The sequence below is a fragment of the Falco punctatus genome (genome assembly GCF_963210335.1).
Source record: "Falco punctatus genome assembly, chromosome: 6".
NCBI lineage: Eukaryota > Metazoa > Chordata > Aves > Falconiformes > Falconidae > Falco > Falco punctatus.
In genome coordinates, this window is record NC_137585.1 from 66,876,755 (window position 1) to 66,902,166 (window position 25,412).

Here is a 25,412-nt window from a genome sequence, read left to right on the forward strand (position 1 = left end):
TCTGTATTTTAGAAAGGCCTGTCATGGCTTCTGGATCGCAAGAGCAACTGGCTTCTTATATGTTAGATGTATGACAAACTGTGACAGAGCCCCTGATCTACTTCCTTAGAGTTCTTAAAAAAAAAAAAAAAAACAACAAAAAAAACCAAACAAAACAACAAACCCCCTGCAACTGTCACATATTGTAGATCACTCACATCAGTTAAAAGAGCCTGTCAGCACCATTGCTTTAGACACTGGAGTTGCTCAGTGGATTACGACATATTCAGGACTTACAGATTCTCTCATAGCAAATCCTCTTTCTTGATGCAGGGATGAGAGATTAGCCCATTAATTACAACCTTAAAAATAATGCTACCCTAAATCTCTTCTCTGACAAGTTTCTATAATTACATATATTACAATCTTTAATCAGGTAAGTCTTCTGAAAGTTTCTGGATTATGAAAGCTAAATGAATGCCCCATAAAAGAGCAAAATATGTACGATAAAATGAGAATAAATTCGGGGCAGGGTACACTCAGTGTTTTTCAGCAAGAAGACACAAGAATTCATAAGTAACAGAAATACGAGAAATAAAAGCTGTGGAAACACACAACCACACACACACTTAATTAGTTGACTGACTAAGGTTATTTCATTCATACAAAAATTAATTTAATCTGTGATTATATCTCCCATTCACTCAGTGTTCTCATACCCTTCAAGTATTTTTCTGCTTTGGCTTGAAAGAAAAGTCTGCTGCAATGTTTTGTAGTGCCCACAAACTTTAGCAACTCATTCTTCGCACCATATGCAAGTCATTTGTGCATGGACATAAGCTCACATCTTGGGGGAACCAACTGGCAGCTTCTCTAAACTGTGAAAGAAGGACTATTTATTGCAGCATTTTTATTTCTCCTGTCACCTAACTTCCTTCTTATCCAGCAGCAGCAATACTATATTGAACGATGTATCATGGGTCACATTTAGAGGAAAAACTAAACCTGAATTCCATTATTGTATGTTCTGTTGTGGCATTAAATTACAATGCAAATGTACATTTGGTGACTCATAAGCAGAACCCAATGGCTTTGATACTTAAGTCAGTCAAAAGAGTATTTTCTTTACCTTATTTATATGCTCAGTGCTACATGTGCTAAAATGGAGTCTTAGCTACAAGCTCTTGCCTGTGATATTACTGACTTTTGCATAATAAAATCTTAACCTGAAATTAAGACAGGGCATAGGGAAGCATTTACTTCTTCAGAAAATAGGCCAATTAAATAATAAACAAATATTTATTGTGGTCTTTTAAATATATCTAAACTTACATACTCTCCCCTCACAAATCAAAAACCCTTACAACCTAGAGTACTACAATTTTCCGTCTGTACTTGCTGCTTTTGAATTGTTTAATCCTCAATAAAATAAATTTATGTTTCACAAAATGTAAATTCCCATTTTTAATTCCATTTCAGTAAAGTGTTTTGAAGAGTCAGGTGCAATTTGGAAAAAAAGTTGTCTACACAAAGCTGAAGTACCTTATTCTGCTGTTGTGACTAGATTTAGAGAAGGTAATAAATGCGTTAGGTACAGCAGCATGCACGGAGGCTGCTGTTTTAAAGTATCAGTCCACTTTCAACGAAGGTTAAATCTAACTGGTAGTCACAGAAGTTTAGAGCTGACCTAGTCCAGGTGCCCTGCTGAAGCAGGGTCACGTACAGCAGCCTGCCCTGGACTGCAGCCAGCCAAGTTCTGAGTATCTCCGAGGAGGGGAACTCCGAAAGCTCTCTGGACAACCTGTCCCCGTGACCGACTGCCCTCACAAAAAAAAAAAAAAAAAAAAAAAAAAAAGAAAAAGAAAAGGGGGGGGAAAGCATTTTTTCTTATGTTCAGATGGAATTTCATGTGGTTTACTTCACACCCATTGCCTCTTGTCTTACCAGCAGGCACCACTCAGAAAAGCCTGGCTCCGTCTTCTTTACACCCCCCACCCCCCACCACCCCTCCCCGGGTATTTATACACACTGGTAAGATCCCCCTGAGCCTTCTCTTCTCCACACTGAGCAAATCCAGGCTCTCTCAGCCTCTCCTTATACAAAAGATGTTTCAGCCTTAGACCTTAGCTTTTTCCTGGCTTTACGCACTTTCTTTCCTTCTCTGAAAAAAATGTCACTCTCCTGTAGGCTTTCTTCTCTGCTACTTGGTTTCCCAGACATGGACTTAACATTTCCACAGACAAGCACACTCCCTCCTCCCCACAACACTGCGACCATAGCATTACTAAGACTGACTCCACATGAAGCCAACAAGGCAGACTCTGCTTCCCTGTCACCACTGATAGTGACGGGAAAAAATGGAACTGTCTACATGGAGACTGACCAGCTGCCATGGCCAATCTCTTATTTCAACTAATCACATCTGTAAGGCCCCTGCAACAGAAATGAACTTTACTCTCTTTACTTCTGCTATGAAAAATAATGGTCTTAAATTTCCAGGTGATAGCTAGCATTTTTATCTGCATAAATAAAACTTTTCACCTGCATAAATAAAAGGAGGGTGATTTAGAACCACGTCTTTTATGTCTGAATGCATAAAAACACTGCAAAAGAGAAACTTTCAATTATTGTCATGTCCTCCCAGCACAGTCATACCCCTCAGGACATTTTTAACAAGTTCTTTGCAATGCTCTAAAGAAAAATCCTTAACTAAATCCTCTGTCACAGTTTGAACTGAATAGTCAAGGGGTTTAATCAATCTTCAGATGCTTCGGCATAGGTCAAAGTCTCAACACAAGTTTAAATCTGATGCCATCTGGTAAATTGCAAAAAGGAATTACAAGACCAAGAAGCACATCTGACACATCTGAAAGACATAATATGTTTCACTTCTATCTCCCCTAAAAGTATGGCTATACCAGAAACATCAGAGATGTTGGCACAAAAGGCTAATGACAGCACAAAAAGCTGTTTAGTTACAGAATTAATTAATTACTCCAACAAGCAAGCACTGTACTGTCAAATCACGGTTTTACCAGACCGGCCCCAGCAAAAGAAAACCCTTGAACTGGATATTTTTTCCTTGAATGTCATAAGGAGGAGATTATCAAAGCATGATCCTGAAGTCACCCTGTATTTTTAAATATATAAATAAATAAATTATATGTAGAGCATCTATTAGCTACCAAGTTTTATGGAGTTAAGTAAGCATCATTTTTATTATGTTCTTTTTAATTCACACATAGTAATATTGTCTTTCATAGTAAGATAAGTAAATAAATGCGAGAGATTTTTGTTCTTTATCACATCTCAGAGAAGCATCTCCATTTCTCCAAAAGAAATTAAACCAAGCTTTCTGACTTTTTAGCTTTTATGATGGGTAATTTGTATTTGCAATTATGATCAAAGACTGCATTTCCCTTCCAATGAAGAGCAGACAATTGCTCTCCTACGACTCAAGCTCATTAACACTTCCCCAGAACTCCGAGCCAGACTGTGGAACCAATGCATGGATAATAGCGCAGCTGAAGAGGAAAGTGTGTGTCTGAAGGGTGTATATGGCTTACTGGTATAACTTGCAAGCATCTCACAGACTTTCTGAATATGGGAAGTGTCTATTTTCACAACTTCTCTGGACTGCACTGGAGCAGGCTGAGTTTATGTAAGAATGAATTGATAAAGACTGGCAGAAGAGCAAAGCTGAGATGAGACCAAGTCTAACCGAATGCATAAAATAACATTGGCAGGTGGTTATGCTCCACTCTGCCCTCTCAACAGGCAAGCCAACGATAGAACTTCATTCACTGATTTGCAGCTTCTCAAGGCCAGGAAAACAGGCAATTAATTTAACCCAGTGCAGTTTTACCTTACAGGCTTCCTAACATCTCCTTAGCACATAAACTGCACCAATTACTGTATTTTAAATACTGGATGAGAAGAGGTAAACACTGAAGTAGTTAAGAATTTAAGTGGCCATAAAGAAATGTGTAAAAAGACATCTGATTTACAACACCTCATTTATCTTAATTTTTTTAAGCGTCTATTTTCATTCTCTTTTCGACCTCTGGTATTTCTGTTCTTAAGATGCAATACGCTGCAGCCAGAGGTTGTGCAGAGGTGGTGCAGGGCCTGGAGGTTTTCCAGACGAGTCTGGATAAAGCCCTGAACAACCTGGTCTGAGCTCAGAGCTGACCCTGCTCTGAGCAGGAGGCTGGACAACAGAACCTCCTGAGGTGCCTTCCACACCGATGCATCCACATTAAAATGAAGACAGCACTTTATAAGAGGCATTTTTTTCTGCTTCTACTGATAAAAAGTCATAAAAGCAAGTGCTTCATTACTGCTGCGTGGGTCGGACAGCTATTTATTGTATCAGATTTATCATATAAAACAAATTGTTATTATGAAGAAGGCAGTGCTTTAATTGCACTTTCAAAGAATTCATTATTCAGCTACAACACAAATGAAAGTAGCATTTATTACCAGAGGAAAAACAACAGCAGTGTTCAAAACTGAAATTATTGTATTTACTGAAAGGAAGATATTAATAAAAAGGAAGCATTAATCGCTGAAAAGACTTTTTACAAATGGAGCTTCATGGTGCAGACCCAAGGCTACCGCTACACAGGTCTACATGCAAATGACAGCAGGACCTTCACAGTAAGACTCACAGCAGCCCACATGCAAAGATAAAGCTGCTTAAAGAAAGCGCCAGAGCAAGCCAGGTTTTCCTGAAATCATACAGTCAAATACCTAATTCTAGGCTTCAGGGAAACAGGACTGCTTTGCAGAAGCAGCAGAAAACCAAGAGTAACAAATATCAGGTCTAAATAAATGTAGCAGGATTTTAGATAGCATGACAAGGGGCTAACAGATTTATGCTTGCACTGCCTGGGCTACGAGCATGAGATAGTTTTAGTTCAGGTGCTAGAGCCATGCCATTATCACATATCCCAACAGGGATATAGGTCAAACTTCCTCAAGCATGGAGCAGCACTGAAGATGAATACTTGGCTTCAAGTCTAGAGATGTCTTATCTCTGGACAGCTCAGGGAATGGGACAGCACAGCTGGTATCTATTTGTGTATGTTCCTATAGTTATGTCCTTTGTGGTGTAGCAACTAGGACGTATACCGCTCCTACAACACAGAAGGAAATTTCAGGGGTTTAGGCTGTCATGCAGTAATCGCTGGTGAATTATTGGTAAACAGTAAATCTCTGGTAAGTTTTTAACAGGCACCTAGCAATGCCTAGGAGCAAAGGACTTCTGTCTCTACATATGAGAAAAAGCACTAAGATAAAAAATTCAGTTTAACTCCTTTATGTGATTAAGCAAACGACTTTGGGAGACTATTTTCTCTATGTTCCGGTGAAGGTCCCTTGCAACCTGTATCACCCTGAGCAACCTGTATCCATCTGTACTATGCAGCCCTCCCCACACAAGGCAAGGCAACCTCCTTAATAGTCTTGAGACCTGTGTACATCCACAGATTTTCAGTGTGACCCACTCAATGTTATGCCTTGACCTAAGCCACATTTTGCCATGCTGTATAAGGTCTCTGCTGTGTCACAGAACAGCACAACCCAGACACTTTCCCTTTGGTACAGAGAAACTAATTTTTCATAGACCCTGGGCAAAGCTACTTAAAAGCTTAATACTGAACATTTCAAAAGCAATTCCTGTGATCTGGGTGCCAAACAGAAACCATAACAGATGCAAAGAACCTGACTCGAGTACTAGGTGGGTACTTGAAATGTGCTCTGGTGAATTAAGACAACATAGTGAATTTCTGTGCTCCTACCATCAAGTCAGAAATAGGCAGCATGCTGATGTACTATGGAATATACTGACAGGAGAGCCAACATACTGTAAGTAACAGCTGTTATGTCCCTCTGGAACAGAGTTACCTGGTATAACGTCTAGCAAAACCTGTGATCTGCTTCAGAACTTCAGTGTCAAAAGTTGTAATGAGACAACTCGGAGCCTCCAATTCCTCTTAACAGGCAGAGCTCAATTTAAATCCAATACTCAGTTCATATCCCCCTCTTCCAACAAAAACAGCTCCTCCCCTCTGTACTCCTGTCCAACATCTGGATTGCTATATGCTTCCTTCTCATTAGCCTCATTCCTGTACAACACCTGTTACATTCTTGACAACAGTGACACCTTCCCACCCCATCGAACCACCAGCTCATCCCTCTATTCTTCAACTCATTCTGGGTATTCAACCAAAGCATTTTAATTCCTTATCACTGCTATAACCCCAATTTCTTCGTGCATTTAGGTAGGAATCACAGGTATGGGTTTGCCTTACCAGTAATAAAATTACATTCAATTGTCTTCATCCTGTCACCCAGAAACACATGCCTCTTGCCCTGTTCTAATTCCTTTTTAGTCAGCTCCATGTATATTGCTTTTAAAGATTTCACAACGCTGAGTAATTTTTAAGGAAAATAACCAGAGAGTGCAAAGAACACAGTTTAGAAGAACCTAATTATAGCATAACATCTGACAAAATAGAATGTGTTCATTTGTGAGGTGACCTGTACAGATTTCCTCTGTAGAGATACCCACTATGCTTCTTCCATACTACTGCCTAGCAGGTGGGCAGAGACAAAATCGAAGATATTCTCATGACAAATCAGTGAAGCTGAGTCAGTACCAAGTTTTTACTATTTTGCAAAAAGCAGACAGCTGGTTTACACCCTTGAGAAAGCACAAAGAGAAAGCATCAGCACAGGTGATACAGCCTAAGACAGCAAATGTAGCATGGGTAGCACAGATCAGAAGGTGCTGGAGTCAACTCATTCATAATGTGCATGAATTCAGAACCACTATAAGCAGGTAACTTCATAAAATCATAGAACAGTTTGGGTTGGAAGGGACCTTTAAAGGTCATCTAGCGCAACCACATCCACAATGACCTGGGACATCCTCAACTAGACCAGGTTGCTCAGAGCCCCGTCCAGCCTGAACTTGAATGTTTCCAGGGATGGGGCATCTTCCACCTCCCTGGACAACCAGTGCCAGTGTTTCACCACCCTCATAATAAAAAATTTCTTCCTTGCATCTAGTCTGAATCTAGCCTCTTCTAATTTAAAACTACGACACCTCATCCTATCGTGCAACAGGCCTTGCTAAGAAGTTTGTCCCCATCTTCCTTATATGCTCCCTTGAGGTACTGGAAGGCTGCAAGAAGGTCTCCCCGGAACCTTCTCTTCTCCTCCAGGCTGAACAACCCCAGCTCTCTCAGCCTGCCCTCACAGGAGAGGTGTCCCAGCCGCACCCTGATCATTTTTGTGTCCCTCCTCTGGACCTGATCCAACAGGTCCGTGTCCTTCTGGTGCTGGGGGCCCCCAAGCTGGGCACAGCGCTGCAGGGGGGCTCTCACCAGAGCAGAGCAAAGGGGCAGAATCCCTCCCCCTCGCCCTGCTGGCCACGCTGCTGGTGACTCAGCCCAGGGTACAGCTGCCTTGCTGGGCTGCGAGTGCCCATTGTGGGCTCATGCCCAGCTTTTCCTCCACCGGCATCCCCATCTTCTTCTGGGCAGGGCTGCCCTCAGTCCCTGCATCCCCCAGCCTGTGCTGAGACTGGGGGCTGCCCTTGCACCTGGCTGTCTTAAACCGCATGAGGTTCACATGGGCCCCGCTCCTTGAGCTTGTCCAGGCCCCTCTGAATGGCATCTCATCCCTCAGGTGTGCCAACCGCACAGCACAGCTCAGTGTCACCTGCAAACGTGCCGAGAGTGCCCACTGCCTCATCCAGTGATCCCACGCATCATCCCGCTGATGAAGACATTAAACAGTACTGGTCCCAACATGGACCTCTAAGGGACACGACCCATCACTGCTCTCCACCTGGAGACAGAGCCATTGACTATTATCCTCTGAATGTGAACATTTCAGCCAATTCCTCATCCACCAAACTGTCCACGGAGACATGTTTCTGAACAAAATGGGTTCCAAATTCTGTATTTTCCTTATTTGCTGCTTATCATTATTCATACGCTGCTTTTGTTTGTTGGTTTGTTTACCTGTGTTGTTTTTTAAAAAGATCTGTCTTTGTTCCCTTGTTTGACATGCTTCTCTGTAAGTAAGGAGCATCCACTTTTCACCTACAGCAGGGCTCCGGGGCTCTTCAGTTCAAACAATCTGTCACAGGTTATTTTATTAAAGCCACGAGATGCCTGGCAAGCAAATAAAGGTCACACTTCACCATGAAATATTTATAAGAAATATACATGCAGTGTAATTCTTGCACTTGAATATGCATCCTAAAAATGGGACGTGGCCTCCCCTCACAGGATGCAGTGTACTGATGGTAGGTCACCCCTACCAGGTTGCTTGCTCATAACCAGTGCAAAACCACCTCAGAATTGATATCTAAAGGGACTCTTCAGAAACACAACCACGGATGGTGACTCATGCCTAAATTAAACCTGACCCACAGCACAGTCCCTATGCTGCACTCAGCCACCCTGTGAAACGGTTTGGACAGTTTCTGGAGTGGGTTTGACCTGGGTCACCTCAAACCATTCCCGGGTAAAGCGAAAGATTGCTCTCAATACACACTACAAATGTCACCGCTGCATTTTAGAGGGTAAAAGTTTTAATGGCAAGGCCAGAAGCTCCTCTGTGGATGGCCTCAGGCGCACAACACTGGTATAGGCACAGTTAATTACAGCCTAGTATCACAGATCAGCTGTCTTACACCGATTTGTTTTCCCACGTAAAATATTTCAGAATTATCTTAGCAGGTGCTCAGGAATCTCAGTTCATAGACCATGGAAGGCTGCTGAAGGACAGGGTCTGAAGCTGCAGGAATATGACACAAATGCGATTTACATTCCTTTATCACTTTGAGAGCTCTAAAGTGCTAACACATATTAAATAGACCGAACAATCAGGTCTGATGTTTCTCTAATTAACCTAGCTGGTGTTCTTGCTTTAATCTTTATGACATACTGCAAGAAAAAATTAGTAACTGTATTCATTTGCTGATTTTTGCAATATGCAGTAAAAAATGAACAGAGTCAAATAATCAAAATGAAAAAGAAAAAAAAAATATAGCTAGTGTTGGGGTGGGGGGGAACCTGAACCTTGTTATGTAATTAAAAACACCTTATACTTGAGAAGTAAGGAAGGTGCAAGTGAAAGTCACACTTGCCACCTGAAGTCCTGCATATCCAGTTTTTAAGTGCTTGTTTTTTCAGCTTGCAACATGCTTTCAATACATTTTTTTTATTATTTGAAGTATAGAAGTCCTGCTGACAAGTTCTACAAGCAGAAGAAGTATTTCCAAACAGTAATTTCTGGCTGATAGATCTTCAAATGGGAAAAAAAAAAAAACTAACCAGGAAAAACATTTCATTTTAGGAAAGTTCTGACTATAGAAAATGAAGGGATCATCCAAAGGGACTATAAACAAATACAAAACAAAGCAAGCCACATGGTAAAAATCAGCTGAATAGATGAAGAAACTGACCATAAAGATTGGCAACACTGGCAGAAAGCAGGTACAAACACAAAGGTCAGAGAAACTTCAAAGGAGTTTGAGAAAGAGAACTTTAAACTGGAAAAAGAGGGAGGCTGGCAGAGCCTAAGTATATATGAATAAAGGACCTCTGCCTACAGAAGCGGACACTAGGAGAGTATCAGGGGAAAGCCTAATAGAAGTTTTCCCTGTTTTTACTCTTCCTTTGGCATCTGCCACTGATGGCAACAGAACTCTTTGCTCTGAGTACCTTGATCTGACCCAATACCCTCACCCCTATGTTCATATAACCCCCCTGTATGCAGGCTGAAAATCAGAAAGGAATACTTTATATAGAATTGATGATTATGGCCTACTCTGAAACCATAAACAAACCAGCCTGACGATGCCTTATCCATGTCTTCAGGGAATGAATTATTAACACCTTGACAGCTCTGTACACTACTACACAGAATCTGCACACACACACAGAAGCACGCATATGATAGGTGGGTAGAAAACAGGTTTCCTAGCTTTAAAATTAAGATTATCTCTGGAAACATGAAAATTATTTTTTTTATTTTTTTTAGATTTCTACCATTTTCTGTGAGTTACTTAACTTTTCCCTGCATTTTATTTATATTTATATATATATATGCATGTATGTATCTATATATGTGTATGTACATGCATATATGAACTTAGTTTAAAATCATTCCCAAAAGTTAGAAGAAAGTCTAAAAGCAGGTGAACAGGATTTCTAGCGGCATCACCTGGTGCCTGCTGGGTTGATGGAATAAGAGACTGTCACCGGCAACGCAGTGGGTACTGCACTTCTCCAGCTAAGGAGGTCTTAGGGTCCTTCAGCTTGTCTCACCAAAGGCCGGGCACTATTCTGACGGATAGTTTCTGTCCTGTTCATAACGGATGCTAGAAAATTTCTTTATTCTCATCAAGAAACAGGAAGCTACTTAAAGTACTACATTCTTCGCAATTCAGGCAGGTTTTTCTGTTACTATGTCGTTTTTAATTCTTTTTTCCATATATTTTTACTAGACGATCATTCAGTGACCAAGACACAATGTGCTCAAAATGCTTATCAAAAGGCTCCGCTCTGGTTTTAACTGCATTCTTGCCTGGAACAGCTGTTCTGAGCACAGAATACCTTCCTACCTCTAAACATGCAAGCACTTCTTGCTTATTAACATGTCAGTTACCACGATTACTGCTTTAGTCAACAGGGAAATTCACCTCCAATGAACAAATACTGACAGCCTAAGCAGACGACCAACTTCCTGCACAAAAGGACACCTCTCCATCAAACACACAAAGCGCCCTTCATGGACAATTTAGGCAAGGTGCTTAACTGTTCGATGGCTAGAAGCAGAGAGATTCATCTGAGCTTCAGACAGTAAGAGACCAGCATTCCTCCTGGTATGAAGTCAGTTCCTGAACGGCTGCTGACCCCAATGGTACAGGCTCCTCTCTTAACTTGTATAATAGGCTTATGTTGCAGACTTTTACTATTTAATTGACAATACTTAATTTTGGCCTGTTCAATCAATTGTCAAGCTTCATAACAATAACTTACAATTTTAAGTAAATTCTACCAGCTGGAGAAATGACTACATATGGTTCTTTGAGTATACATAAAGCTAAATAAGGGAAACATATCAATGCCGTCTCTGGTCTGAAACACACATATTTTAGTTCTAATAGGACAGTACAGGTAGGACAAGCAGGTCAAAGCTGAATTCAAGGAACCTGTGGCTAGAGGAGTAAACATCCCTGTCTCTAACATTATCTATCTCGTTTACAAAGTCCTATATTAACCTCTCATTCCTAGCTGTTACATTGGATGGCATTTTCTCACTGTTGTTATGGAACAAGCAAGGGTTTGTTTCCTTCCAGAATAGCCACTGTACACAATTTTAAACACCAGGTTTGCTTGAGCTAAACAACCAAAAGGAAGGACACCCGCAGGTGGAAGTGACTGCCAGAATGTCATGCAGAGAAATGACATTCAAAAGGCAACTTGTCAACAGTTCTAGATGGCAGGCAAGCACGGTACTTTAGGGCATCAACCACATTGCCCATCTCCTACGAAGGCATCATTGCCAGAACATTACCTAAATTTAAAACAAGAAAAATTCACCTCAGATGGGTGACAAACTGGAAAGTCTCTGAATCCAATCCACAGTTTTCATTATTATGAAGGCCCAAATCGATATAAAAATACATAATTCTCAAGGGAGATGACTAAAGCATGTGTGAATATTCTCACCATTCAAGAATTACTTGCCTAGTTTTCAGGATAAAAAAACAAAAAAAAAACCAAAAAAAAACCAAAAACCCAAACCCCACCTAATTTATGACAGTACAAAAGCTCTGCCTAGTTCCCAAACAACACAGTTTTGTATGCCTGTAAAACAGTAAATTTTTAACTAGTAATTTGCTGTTACACCAAGAATCTACTAACAGTTACAGTATCACACTGATAAGACTACGAGCAGAAATAACGTACTGAGTAAGGTACCTCAGCAGACGTCTGTTGTGTGTCATACTAATACCGAAAATATACAGAGAGGCTTAATTAAGGAGATCGCACAATGTAAGTGCAAAATATAAAACACATCCATTCAGTTGAAGAGAAAACTAAGATACAGTACAAGTTTGGGGTTTTTAAAGGACATTGCTTACATTAAAAGAACAGCTCTCAAGAGCTTTCTCAAGAGGGAAAGGCTTCCAATTGACTTATCCATAATAATGTGCACATTTAAAAAGAAACCATCAAATGTTGCATGGCTGGGCAATGTCACTGTTTCCACATTATAAATGTAACATTTATAGCTATGTACTTTTTAATGTTCTATTTTTGTCTGGTATCACTGTGTGTTCTAGGAGAGCTAAGAGGGAGGACTAGGATAAAGGAACAACTGCTTCACTCCTGCCTGGCAGTTCCTATGCTCTTACGAAACTATCATCCGTGATTATCAGGCTGTTTTTAAATATAATCTGCTGAGGGTAGAATGTGATTTGCAATATTAAATGACATCAGTGCAATCACATAGCTCAATTCCCATGCGCCCCTTTGAAAATCTGCTCACTTTTGTGCTTAAAACTCCTCTTCTCCTACAGAACAGAGCATTGATTCCTCTTCTTTAGCAAGATGAATCGCTTCCCACGTGATTTCACATGTCAGTCTGTTCTAATCACTTCCAGCTGCCTCTGCTCATCCAAGCACAGTGCTAGCATTCGACAGAGCTAGGAGATACTTCCCTTAGGACCTCCAGTGGATAGGAAACAGATTACTTTGATGACTCTGAGATGTGGATAAGTAGGAGACGTTTCCAGTATACTAACCTGCTGTTGACAGAAATAATACTAAAAACATAAATGCCTGTTATATTGTCTGGCCTTCTATATGCTGGATGCTTTCCAAACTTTTTTTCTTTGACTAATTTGCTGGTTCACTAAGTACCTTGTCAGAAGAACGCCAGTATCATTTCCTACTGCCTTAACACTGTTGAACAAGGTCAGGATTCAAATAAAACCTTAAAATAAATAAATAAATAAAGATCCCTTGGACTACATGAGAACATGGAAACCCGACTTTGTGTCTGTGTGTGCGTTTTTCCTCATATGTGACAGCCAATTTGATTTTTCTGAAGTATTTTACCAGACCTACATATATACAGTACACACAAATATGTGCATACATTATTTACATATCTACACTTATGTTTAATTGGCTTGAAAACTTCTTTGACCTCTATGGTGTGGCAATAGCTTTCAATTTAAAAATCATTTGTGAATGTTACTTATCTTAATATTCACCCTCTCCAGTAGTTCACATTGAGATTGTCAAAATACAACCAGTCCTAAGAATAAAACTAAGTAGACGTATCTGATACAATAGGACTTCTTATTCTTATTACCTTTAAAATTACTGAATCTTTTGCTATTTCTACAAACCAACATGTAAGCAATCAGTTTTGCCACCAAAAAAAAAAAATATCATTAAAATCCTTAGTTGCAAATGCTAGTTTCCTAAATAGTGCATATTAGGTATATTTAAAAGTATATGCCATGTCCTTGTGTCTTTCACTACAACACCTTCTTTTAAGACTAAGCAATATCAGTAGTGTAAATATTCAAGTTTATTTTAATACCACTTGCAATTTTTTATGTTCATACACTTTACTGGAAGAATAATTGGAGAGAAAGTAAATTAATATCAAAAATCAATGGCTATATGCATATCCTCTCTCTTTTACATACAGACCTAAATACATATTATGTAATTGAATACAGACATTGAATACATACAGAAGGGGGGGTGGGTGTGGAATTCAGCAGAGTAAGTATAGTGAAGCAAGAATTTTTATACATAACTTCTCTGAGAAGTTAGAAAAATGTACTTTCAAAAGTTGTTTCAAAGGTGTTCAATATTAATTAAAAAAAAATCAATCTTTAAAAATGTTAAATTTTACTCTTACACCCCATTTCTAAGAATTAACCACAAAGCAGCTGTTTTCAGAATTACTTCCTAGAAGTTTGATTAAAAATGTTGCTGATTCTGCTCTTTCTGTGATTTAACACCTGAGCATTTATTTTCCTTCAGTATCCCAAAGGGACAAACAATAGTATACCATGAAAAACGGGTTTGCTGCCTCCATGCAGATTGTATGTTTGCGTATTCTTTACTTCTTTTTCACTAGTATATGAAACACACTATGAATGTATACATACTACATATACGTTACTACATATTATGCAATATAAACATTGCATGTAACATATACATTGCATGTATTTGTATGCACATATACATGTGTGTATATGTGAATATACACATGCACACACAGAAGGAGTACTAAGACATTGCATTTAATTTCTTTGCCTTTGTGGTTTTTCCTCAGACATGAAAAGGGAAAAGGTCCTCACTGCAATGGTTTTCTAACTTTTTTAAATGCACAAACATTTGGGGCACAGGCAGATGAGGAATGAGAACACAGCAGGGAAAACTTCCTCTTGGAAGATCACAGGTTTTAAACACCAAGGGGAAGAAAAAAAAAAAGAAAAAAAAAAGAAAAAAAAAAAAGATCCTCATTAGATCTAACAGGTTCAGCTCCAAGAAAATTATGGCATGACACCAGCTGAGGACCTCAGACATCAGACATTCACATTGATAGAAAGGAAACTGTTTTACCTCTGATATTACCTAAATCATCAATTAAATATAGATTAAATTGAATTACTACCAAGAATTAGGTCAAAAGCACTAATTCAGCTTAAGGCAGTTTTTCTACATATAGCTGCTTAAAAAGTAGCTTGTACTCTAATTTTAAATGTCTTGTGCCTGAATTTCTTATTTCCCAAAAGCAAAACAACTGTAAAATTTACCTGCCCAGCTATGATGTCAGAGTTACATACATTTAGGTATTCGGCTTAGAATCTTCCAGCCTGGAGAGTAGTGACTTTTTATCAAGCTACCTAAATATGTCAATGTCTGTCACATACGTTGCAAACATTACTCTTGAAGGGTATGCTGTAATCCCTCATTTTGGGGAGCAATATTCAGGCACAAGAGTCCTGGTTATAACAGTACTGGCGTATAAAACTGCACAATTACTTTCTATTTAAACCAAGTAAGGAACCAGAAAGTAGTAATCTTCCATCTAAACCCATGAAGGGCTTGAGCTAGTATGCCTCTCAGAGCACTTGAAAAACAATGCAAATTGCAGTGGCATCTTGTGCTTTTTTACATAAAAACACAAGAGGGGAAAAAAAGCAATTAAAATATGTAGTCTCCCTTTTTCTGTAATAACTTGCTGGCTAAAACACTACACATTTGATATGGGTGACCCAGATTCAATTCTGTTCTCTGCACAAGCAGATTCAAACCCACACTTCCAGATATTCTCTAGCCACAAAGTTGAGGGACTATATGGCATTGTCACCTAGAGTTTGTCCACTGTAGAGACAAATTATTTCAGAAGTCAAAGTGTCCAATTGTGACATGGTTCCACTTGCATACAGGATGCTCAACTGAGAAGAGGTGCACGGGCTTGTCTCATTTTCCTATTATACATGCCAAAGTCATATTGAAATCTTGAATGATTTAAGGATGCCCAAGACCACACATCCAGGCTATGGAGAGTGCTTCCTTCCCCTAAATGCCCAGATACCAAGCTATACTAAAAATTAATCATGTCTTAAAAGTTCTGAAAGCCAAGAGTATCACTACATCAAAAGCTTTGTTTTAGCCAATGCCTTTTCTCGATCATCAAAAGAAAGTGACTGCTTCGGATAATCCTTCACTTACAATAACTCTAAATCAAGAAAAAAGACAACTTAAAATTGAACTCTGAAGCATCATTTTTTTTGTTAAAACACAGCTTCTTCTTCAGCATGTCACATTGGATATACTGTTGGATCCATCTGAAGAGACTTCACTGCTCTTTATGTAACTACCTACAAGCTCACTAGATATTTTAGCAACCATACTGACAACCGAGCAAACCAGTTTTGACAATAACATACTAACAACAACTTAAAACTCACAGTCTGTGTTGTAATTTTATGTGTATTTATGTGCTACTGTAAAGACTACAATGTGCTATTGTAAATGCTATGATGATTTACAAAACAAAACAACCAAAGTCACACTGAACTTACTGCATTAATAGACTTCCAAAAATGGCAACATTCTGTGAGTAAGAACTTAATGTCCAAAATTCTCAAGTGACATGGAATAGTCCCTTGCTTTTCCATCTATATGAGTAACTCCAATCAGTACATCAGCGTTTCAGTAGTCAGGATGAATACAGCTTTGGAATACAGAGCTTATACCTGCACTGAAATTGCTTTTAAGACAAACCCATCCGGTGAAAAGGGGATTTTTTAAACACAAGGAAAAAGAATGGTTTGTTCTGGGGAAAAACATTTCATTGAGGAGGTAAAAAAAACCCACCAAAAGCCAAAAAAATAAAACCCCAAACAAAACCAAACCTGAAGTATACTTTCAGAATTTTCACCACAATGCCACTTACAAACCTTCCTCCCCAAAGAACAGGTCAGACTATTCAGGGAATCTAAAGCCACCATGGAAGAATTCTGAAGCAAGACAGGAGAAGGCCTGCTATAAAGTGTTGCTATAACAATTCTGATAGGAGAAGTACTCGCCTTGATACATAGATCAAGAGAAGACTTCATTAAAGCACTCTCAGTAACAATCATGGGGCAGTCTTTACAATATTATTTTGCATAACTCCATTAGGGTTAAACCCGAAATCATTCTACACCACTAGGCAATCTGACCCTTTACCACTGTATCTGAACTTTAAGAACACTGTTTTACTATGGAATGCCTGCTGCTGCGTTTATGTGCTGTGCTGTTAAAGGGGGGTGGTGGGTGGTGTGTGTTTGAATATGCTAATTTGTACTAAACAGGTGCTTATCAGCCATTTAATCACATTTGTATTGAAGCTGCATTACATTATGTGGCAAAAGATGCAACTTGTCTAGTTATTATCTTGTTTAACATGACAGTTACATTTTGACTAGAATTATTTAGAAATTCATTTTATTCTTAATTCACAAAATCTCACAGATTGCTTTTTTCCAATCTTTCCTCTGCTCCTATATACATACCTGTTGCTTATCTTCCTCACTAAGCACAAACACCTATTGAAGTACACTTCCACTAACACAATGTCTCAATACTAACTCAGACCCATTTTATTGGAAATACTGTAAGTAATTTCACTTGATAAAGGTAATTTTTTAAAATAGATTTTGTCATGTTCTATATACAAAGAGATTATTGGTTGAAGAGATAACAGCTCTGCTGCCAGGGGAAAAGGGTTGCCTCCCTCAACTCTGCATCTACACCCTGAAGAAAAAATTATATGAAATAAATAAAAGCCAAAAATATGTTTTACCACATTAGAATATCAGTCTATATTCAGGATCCTGTATATTGTTATAATTAGTAAGTATATCTTAAGTAATTTCAACTTCAAAGATTTCCATTTCAGAAAAAGTTTTTCTTGCCTTTAAAACAAATTGACTCTGAATTACAGAGGACAAAATGAATAACTATGCCTGCTGACCATTAAAAATAAAATTAACTAACCCCTTCAGAAATCTGTCTGGATGCCATGTAATGTAGTTGTTCTGCTGGTTGGAGTATTCCTATAGTTCTTTCTGGGTGGAGTGACACTCTCCCTAAACTGTGTCTGTACATAATTACGATGAAGATACTGATTTGATCTTCCTTCTTAAATTTGCTGAGGAATCTTCTCTTAGATTAGGGTCCTAATCTGTTCTCAATGTTGTTATACTCACTGTCAGACACAGAAATAACCCCATTTGTACTTCATACATTGAATAGCAGGAAAAGATACTGATCAGGTTTTGTCTAGATACTTTTCCCTTCCTAGAAAATCACACTGAAAGAACCAAACTCACAGCTATGGCAAAGTTATTGTCCTCACACCAAGCAGCACACCTCACTCAGCGCCACAGCCAGTATCCCTGGGGCTGGGAATGGTAGGAAAAAGAAAGCCAGAGACCACATAACTGCAACTCCAACAGCTTTTGATATCATGCTGAAATTCAGCTAATTCTTTACTTGACACAAGCAACACATGCAGCAATCTCTACTACAACCATCCTTTCCAGACCTTCTTAAGGTCTATATATAACAATTATATGCTAATGATATAAATTTGGGGTTTTGATATTTGTCTGATGTCATCTCAGGTTTCTTTTCATCATTCAGTCGAGGCTGATATAGTCATCAAACTAATAGATTACTTAAATCTATTAACAAGTGAAATGCAGAAAGTCATGCGGCAACACCCTGGGCAATCATTCACACAGCCAGTTACCAGGACCAAAACTGTTACCTTCACTGCAACCGGTAGGTGCCTACAGAAATACCCTGTCAGTTTTGCTTGCTTTGTTTCCAAATTGTATTCCTTCAAATTTCTACGTTACTCTACCATTTAATTTTCTGGGTTGGGGTGGGGTTTTTTTGGATTTGGTTTGTTTGGATTTTTTTGAGATTTGTGAAAAGCAGTAGCAAAAAAACAATGGAGCCTCAACAAAAAGCACAGGTTGATACACATTTTAGTGGTGGGACAACATTTTACCAAATATTTGGTAATCTAAAAAACTGATCAAATAGTAGAAAATCTTACTGTCTCCCTAGCTCTTATAATTAATTGTTGCATGCTTGCCCAAGTGATTTTTAGTGAAATTATCAACACCCTATTTCATCATCTTTCCTTTTTTGATTTCATGTTCAGAGGGAGAATTAGCAAAGCACCAAGATGCCTAGTTCTAGCCAGCTAAAACCCACCAGATTTCAGTTCTGCATGTTCTTGAATGCTTTATTTATGCAGAAGTTTGTACAGTCTACAGGAAAGGTGTATCTCCCTCTGCTTTGCTCTGTCTAGTAGGGTCTCTGTCCCCCAGTCAGAGGCATCAGCTACCAGCACGCTAATATCAGTCCGCTCCATTCATATAACCAGGTTCCCGCTAGTAATTTTGAGATTTTTTTTTTCCTTGAATGACAAAACTCACTGGTTAAAACATTCTGGTTTTTTCAGATTCTCAAATACTGACAGGAATTAATTCATCAAGCAATACATGATTTTGGGGAAGCCTATGAACTACAACATTAGCCTGTTAAGCACAGTTTGAAAATTGAATAGAAGGCACATAACTATTTCCCCAGCTCAAATTGTATTACCATTACTGCCATTTCAGTTATGGAACATGGTGTAATTTTTGCCATTTACTTGTACAACAATGATTAGTAGGAAATGACAACTTACTCTAATTCCAACAGCAACATCGCTGGAATCGCTCACAACTGCCTTATCCCAAACAACTTTGCAATAACTACAAAATATGACACAGCTCCCCTCATCCTCTCTAGGACTGAAGTGACCCATATAATATGTTTATTTAGATCAATTATGAGACTTAACACTGGATCCGCAGAACAGTACCAAAAGATGACAATATCTAATACACTCACAATCTCATTTGCTACAAGTTTACAGAGAAATGTCAGCTCTAATGTTCTGAGATGTTTTACTTCTCTTTGAGGGAACAGTACTTACTGCCTAATCCTGAGCTTACACTAAGTATCTCAGCAAATACCAATTCAGTCAAATGTATATCTTAGGTCTCAGAGCAAACAGTGCAAAAAGAGTAAGCATAAGGAAAAAGGACAAAAGTATGTTTCTGGATAAAGGAGCAATATATGGCATAAAATATCTTAGGCAGAAAATAATATTTTAATAAAACTTGACTTTAATATGTTGCTGGGATTTCAAATCATTAAATATTCAGTACTTCTGTACCTTGAGAACTGTTGTATTCCCAAGCATATAAAATTTCAGTCTGCCAGCTACAATCCTACCTTAGTGTAGATCATCTCACCTTCCTGATCTATTATGCAAGCACTACTAACAATTTACTTGATAAATGCTTCAAATGAAAAACTGTAACCTCTATTTTTATTTATTTAACAGAAGAATTTATATCTCCAATTGTATGGTTCAGATTGACAGAAATCAAGAAAAGCAAAATAAAGCAGCACGACACCTTGGCTATCTCCTTGCCAATAAAAATATCTTTATGCCGTATAGATCACTGTACTTCGTTATTAAAACAAACAGCAGATACTGGTGCTCAATAATCAATTGCTGCATGGCTGATCATGATCATGATCACCTGGTTTGTAAATGTCCATGTCTTTTTATTAAATGTGAAGTCAAATCACACACTTAAATTTTGAGCTTATGTATTACTTAACTCCTGAAGATTACTATAATCCACTGAGGAATGTTTGTTTGTTTGCTTGTGTTTCTTTTTTAATCCACCATATCATTACCTAGTTGTAAAAAAAAGGAACATTTAGCAGCTTGTAAGGAATATAAAACTGCACACTTTTGTTCTCAATGACACTGCTTTGTTAACATTTGCAAATATGAAATATGTATTCAAATGAAATTTGAAACTGTAAAATACCACAATTGAACACCCCTTCCCTTCTTACCATGTCTACGAAAGGCTACAAGGCATTGCCAAAGGACTTAAAGAAAAATGAATGGCGAATGCAAGGTAAAACAAAGCTCAGAGCACATGCAAAGACACATCTGTTCCCTTGATGTCAAATGAAGACTGCATCACCAAAAACTGGGAGCCTAAATATCAAAACTAGTCAAAAGGGAGATGACAGCGCTTGCAAGGTGCAAGTCAAGATAACCAAACCACAGATTCCTAAATCTGTTCCAGAACAGCCTTGAAGGTGGTGTAGAATAAAATAAATAACTGCTATCAAGTTCCAAATTAATTTGAAAACAGCCAGGAAATAAACCTTAGAATGAATTAGGACATCTGAATGATCAATCCCTCCCCACCAGAGCATAGCTAAAATGAGCACAACCAAAATGTTGATACTGAAGCTACTATAAAGCTGAAGATAATACAGTTTATCATATTAAACACAAGGAAGCCCATCACCTGAAAATCCTCCTCAGCTCTCAGGGTTCAAACACGGGGAGCTAACACACAAAAATAATCCAGGAACAGGTGATTTGAAGGGGAAAAAAAAAGTTTCAGTGGTTGTAAAGCCTCCTACACACAGCCTCTGAATGGAATGGAATTGCTTAAAAAGGAGCTGGGTAAGGCTGCACTGACAGCCAACACAAAATGATCAAGGCAACAGTCAGACCTGGCTCCGCAGGCAAAATAAACGGTTGCCCTTGGAAACAGGCTGCCAGAAGCAGCAAAATGGCTGTGGGCCTCCTGCCGGGTTTGTGCCACAACCTGTGAAAGTCACAGCTACTGCTGGTGCCCCTCTCTTCCTCCTCCTCCTCTTCCTGCTCCGACTGCTGCAAGGCCAGAGGCAGCTCACCAGCTCTGCCACGCTGGGCTGCTCTCACTTTTGCCTCCTCTTGGCATCACTTCCTTAGAACAACAAAAATCATTTGTACCAAAAAAAAAACCAACAAAAAAACCCCAACCAATGATCCAAACCAAACCCAGAAAAATTATGCAGCTATCCATTCTAATTTACACTTTCTTAAAAAAACAAAACCAAAACCAAAACCAAAAAAACACCACCAAAAAAATACAGGCCCACCTCATGAAATGCAGATAAAAGCCTAGCCCTGGTACAAACATACCTGGATTATCTTTATAAAATTTACTGATGTAATTCACTAGCAGCACATATTACCAAGCTGTAAAGAAGACTTTTACATGGACAAAAAATAAAAAAATACTCAGTGTTTAATTTGTGTTCATTAGAAAACAAATGTGTGCAGTAAGATACAAACTATGATAGCTCAGCCACAAACTCTTCACTAAGAGATCAAGAAAAATGATCTTTCCCTGGTGCACCCGGAATTCTGCAATAATCATCATAATTTCTTAGACCCCATTCTGAAATACCCGATAGCAGCCAAGGTGAGAGGGTTAGTCACCAGAAGGGTTGAGTTTTGCGTCTTGGGGTTTTTTTACTCCCTGCTATACACATAGGAATCACCATTTTCCTTTCTGCTGCTTCTTATTGCAGATTCCCTCCCACTGTCCTGCTCCTATTCACCACCATTTGCATTGTCACTCCCATCTCAGTGCACCTCGAATTCTTTCACACTCCTGGTCTACCAGGAGAGACTTGGTTGCATGTCGAGCAAGCCAGAGAGCCCAAAGGCCAGGGGAGCTGATCCACCATGGAGCTGCTCCCCTCACCCAACAGCTTTCCAAGAAGCCAGCCCACACCACTGCACTGGCCAGCACAGGCAGGACATAAAACATGATCCATTCATACATCATCAGAAAGACCTCTGAATTGTTACCCGTGATACTAGTGATGGATACAGCTAACCAGATTAATTTTGGTGCTCTTCAGACTCAATACTACCAACTTTTTCAACCTCCACCACAACAAAGAACCAGAAGACTATTAAAAAAATATAGCAAGAATTGGAGGAAAACGCACAAGCAAAAAAAACAGTAACACAGGACATTCAGAAATTTTATAGAGCAGACAGAATCAGGTGGTTCATTCACTTGTTTCCATACAGCTGTCTCTGTGGGGGTATTGGGGATGCCCTACAATACCCTCCCTGGCCTCCAGCTGCTGTTTCAGAGAGCACATGCCTGATCCACCAGCCCGTGTGACTGTTTTGCATGCCAGGGACATTTGGACAAGGCGAATAAATTGAACCCAGAATGCTCATCAGTAAAACCAGATAATATTATAAGTAAATTTTAAGAAATAAAAAAGTACTAACTTTTTCATTTATCATCTTTCTCTAGGGCTTCCTAGCCTTCACTTTCAAAAGATATCACAGTTTAGAACAGCAGGTTTTTCTGTCTTAAGAAAGCATGCATTAAACCCAACCCACACCCAGAATACCCTGAATGAAATCAAAGAGAATGAAATATAAAAGAACAATACAGGAAAAGCCCTTGAACTGGAACAGAGTGAGAGATCCATCACCAGGTGCATAAACAGAGTAGAGAAGAAGGAGAGATACAATAGCATGAGTAAGCTGCAGAAAAGGGAGAGGAAAGTATGAATTCAGCATATGAAACCCAAACCAGCCACTTTTGCACACACTTATAATGTCAAATTGATTGTTTCCAACTCTTTCCTTGATAGTTGTTGTGTTTATTCAATTAACTGATCTATATGGACTGGTACAATGCTGAAAAATGTCTGTTAAGGGACACTATTCTTCTTCCAGTGAAAACTGAGGACACTTAGCACTTGGTAGGAGAAAGACCCCATGTAGAAGGTTAGACTAAGCACAAAAACAGAGCCTTGCAAGTTCATACTCGGTGATTCGAGGCAGAAGAACCTTGCCAAACCAGCCAAGGTTATGACAAGTCTCACTCTATTCAGTCACTGCAAGCAGAGGCCTTCACCCCTCACGTTGTGCTTAACAACTAAAAATTGTCATGCCTTTGAAAAAGGCAAAACCAAAAATCTGACTAAGACTTTAACCCAAACAGCAGCTCATATTTGAGGGAAATTCTACTAAACCCCAGCCAGAAGCCAACACAACCCATGGCTTCCTCAGAGAGTTCAGGTAAACAAACATGATTTTTGAGTGAACGGTCCAACTCTTTAGTTCTCTCCTGCTGATTAAAACAGCCCTGAGCTTTTGGTATCCTCATTTCATTTCAATGACAGTAAAAAAATTGAGGTATGAAAAAGTAACTCGTAACAAGAAGCGTGAGCTCTACTGTTTAGAAGTGTACATTTTGCTTAAGCTAACAAAAGACGTTCCTACTGCCGTGAGGAGGATGGAGATACAAACCCAGCTCCTCCTGCCCCAAAACCACCGAGGTGCAAAGCATCTGTCTGCTGCTTTAGGAGTCTGGAAATGCTTCAGACTTGCCAGACTTTGCTACTCATTCCCATCAGCTCTCCAAAGGCCAGATTTCTGTTTTCAATTTACTTTGTACTCTTGCCCATTCTGATTCTGCAGTATTGTAGCAGTGAAAGGGAATTAGTGGGGAGAAACATACACAGAGGTAGTGAGAAACATGGCAAGAGAGGAAAAGCACATATTATTTTTCAGTCCCAGTTCTATGTGCCATGATTACCTGCATATCATCTCTACCACAGATGATGACTGTCTCTAGGGGATCGGTAGGTTTCTCAAACTCTAGTTACAACCAAGAACTGTTAAAGACATTAAATAAAATGAAGGAGGTTCTCAGCATACTGAAGGGCCTGGCAGCACTAACAGGATGTTAAGAATGAGGCTGAGATGCTTCAAACTACACTGCTTCTGCTAGGAACTGAGGCTGCTTTGCTGTATATGACCACAGATGATAGCTTCTCACAAACGCACATATAGTAAATACACACACTGAAGTTCAGAACAACATCTCGCTCTGTCATCAAAATGGGCTAGCAACAGGATTTTGTAACTTTACTTATGGAAGATTTGCATACTACTGCCCATTTAGCCTCAAGTGCCTTCCCATTTTTTAATCAAAACATTGCACGCTGTAGTCTGTATGCAACAGAACACTAAGCACATCAGTGCTCTTTCTGCATGGTTTTGGGGTCATTATAAATGCATTAAAATTAACAATATTTTAGGAAGAACATTGTCCTCCTCCTTTATGCACATGTATACCTAGACATGCATTACCCACTCTGCATCTATGCATCTTTTTCTATGTCAGTCGCAGAAATCGATCCCAGGTGGCATTATTTATTTAAACCTGTTGACAGCTTCATGAGAAATTCTTAACTGTGCTCACAATGAAAGGAGGCTCACTATGAGTCACAGTGGCTGGGTTTTGGACTGTTGCTATTACACATACCTCCTTTTTAATCAGGGATTGCTACATCAGATAAGGAACCTCTCCTGCAATATTTTGCCTCAAGGAAAATAAGGCAGATTGTTTTCTACTATGAAAGGAAAAATCTGATGAAAGACTTTATAAGTTGACCTTAGAGAAACACCTGAATTTGGAGTAAAATAACACTTAAGGTTACTCGGTGCATATTTTCATAAATCAATTAAAATCCTGTTGCACAAGATTAAAATAAATTTTCATTATGCTATACATAAGAAAGAATTTCCCCACACGCAGAATTCCAATGAATCAGTTATCTTGGAAAAGGAACAAAATTACCACAAGGTAAAACACTATAAAATTAACACAACCACACTGCACAACTATAAGAAACAAAATCAGGATTAACAAATTTCTAGTTTTCAAGTATTAATACAAAAATCAGTGTTAAGTGCACTTCCAACTCACAGAAGATTGCTATCTATTTAATGCAAAGAACTTTTATACCTATCTCGTTTAAGCCTATAGTAGAGTAAGCATTACTTACCACACAATGATATTAAAAGTTATGTGTAACTTCAGTTCAGGAAAACAGCCTAGAATTATG

At 39.0% G+C, this 25,412-nt stretch overlaps 1 protein-coding gene and 1 long non-coding RNA gene across 10 annotated transcripts in view; one reads left to right on the forward strand and one right to left on the reverse strand.

The window, feature by feature from the left end:
* The window catches only part of PCLO (piccolo presynaptic cytomatrix protein), a 385,852-nt gene that overhangs the window by 314,462 nt on the left and 45,978 nt on the right, over positions 1–25,412 (reverse strand). The gene's annotated exons all lie outside the window — the stretch shown is intronic.
* LOC308065749 lies at positions 13,788–21,574 on the forward strand. Its single transcript, XR_013928908.1, has 2 exons — positions 13,788–16,604; positions 18,868–21,574. It is a non-coding gene; the product is annotated as an uncharacterized lncRNA (long non-coding RNA).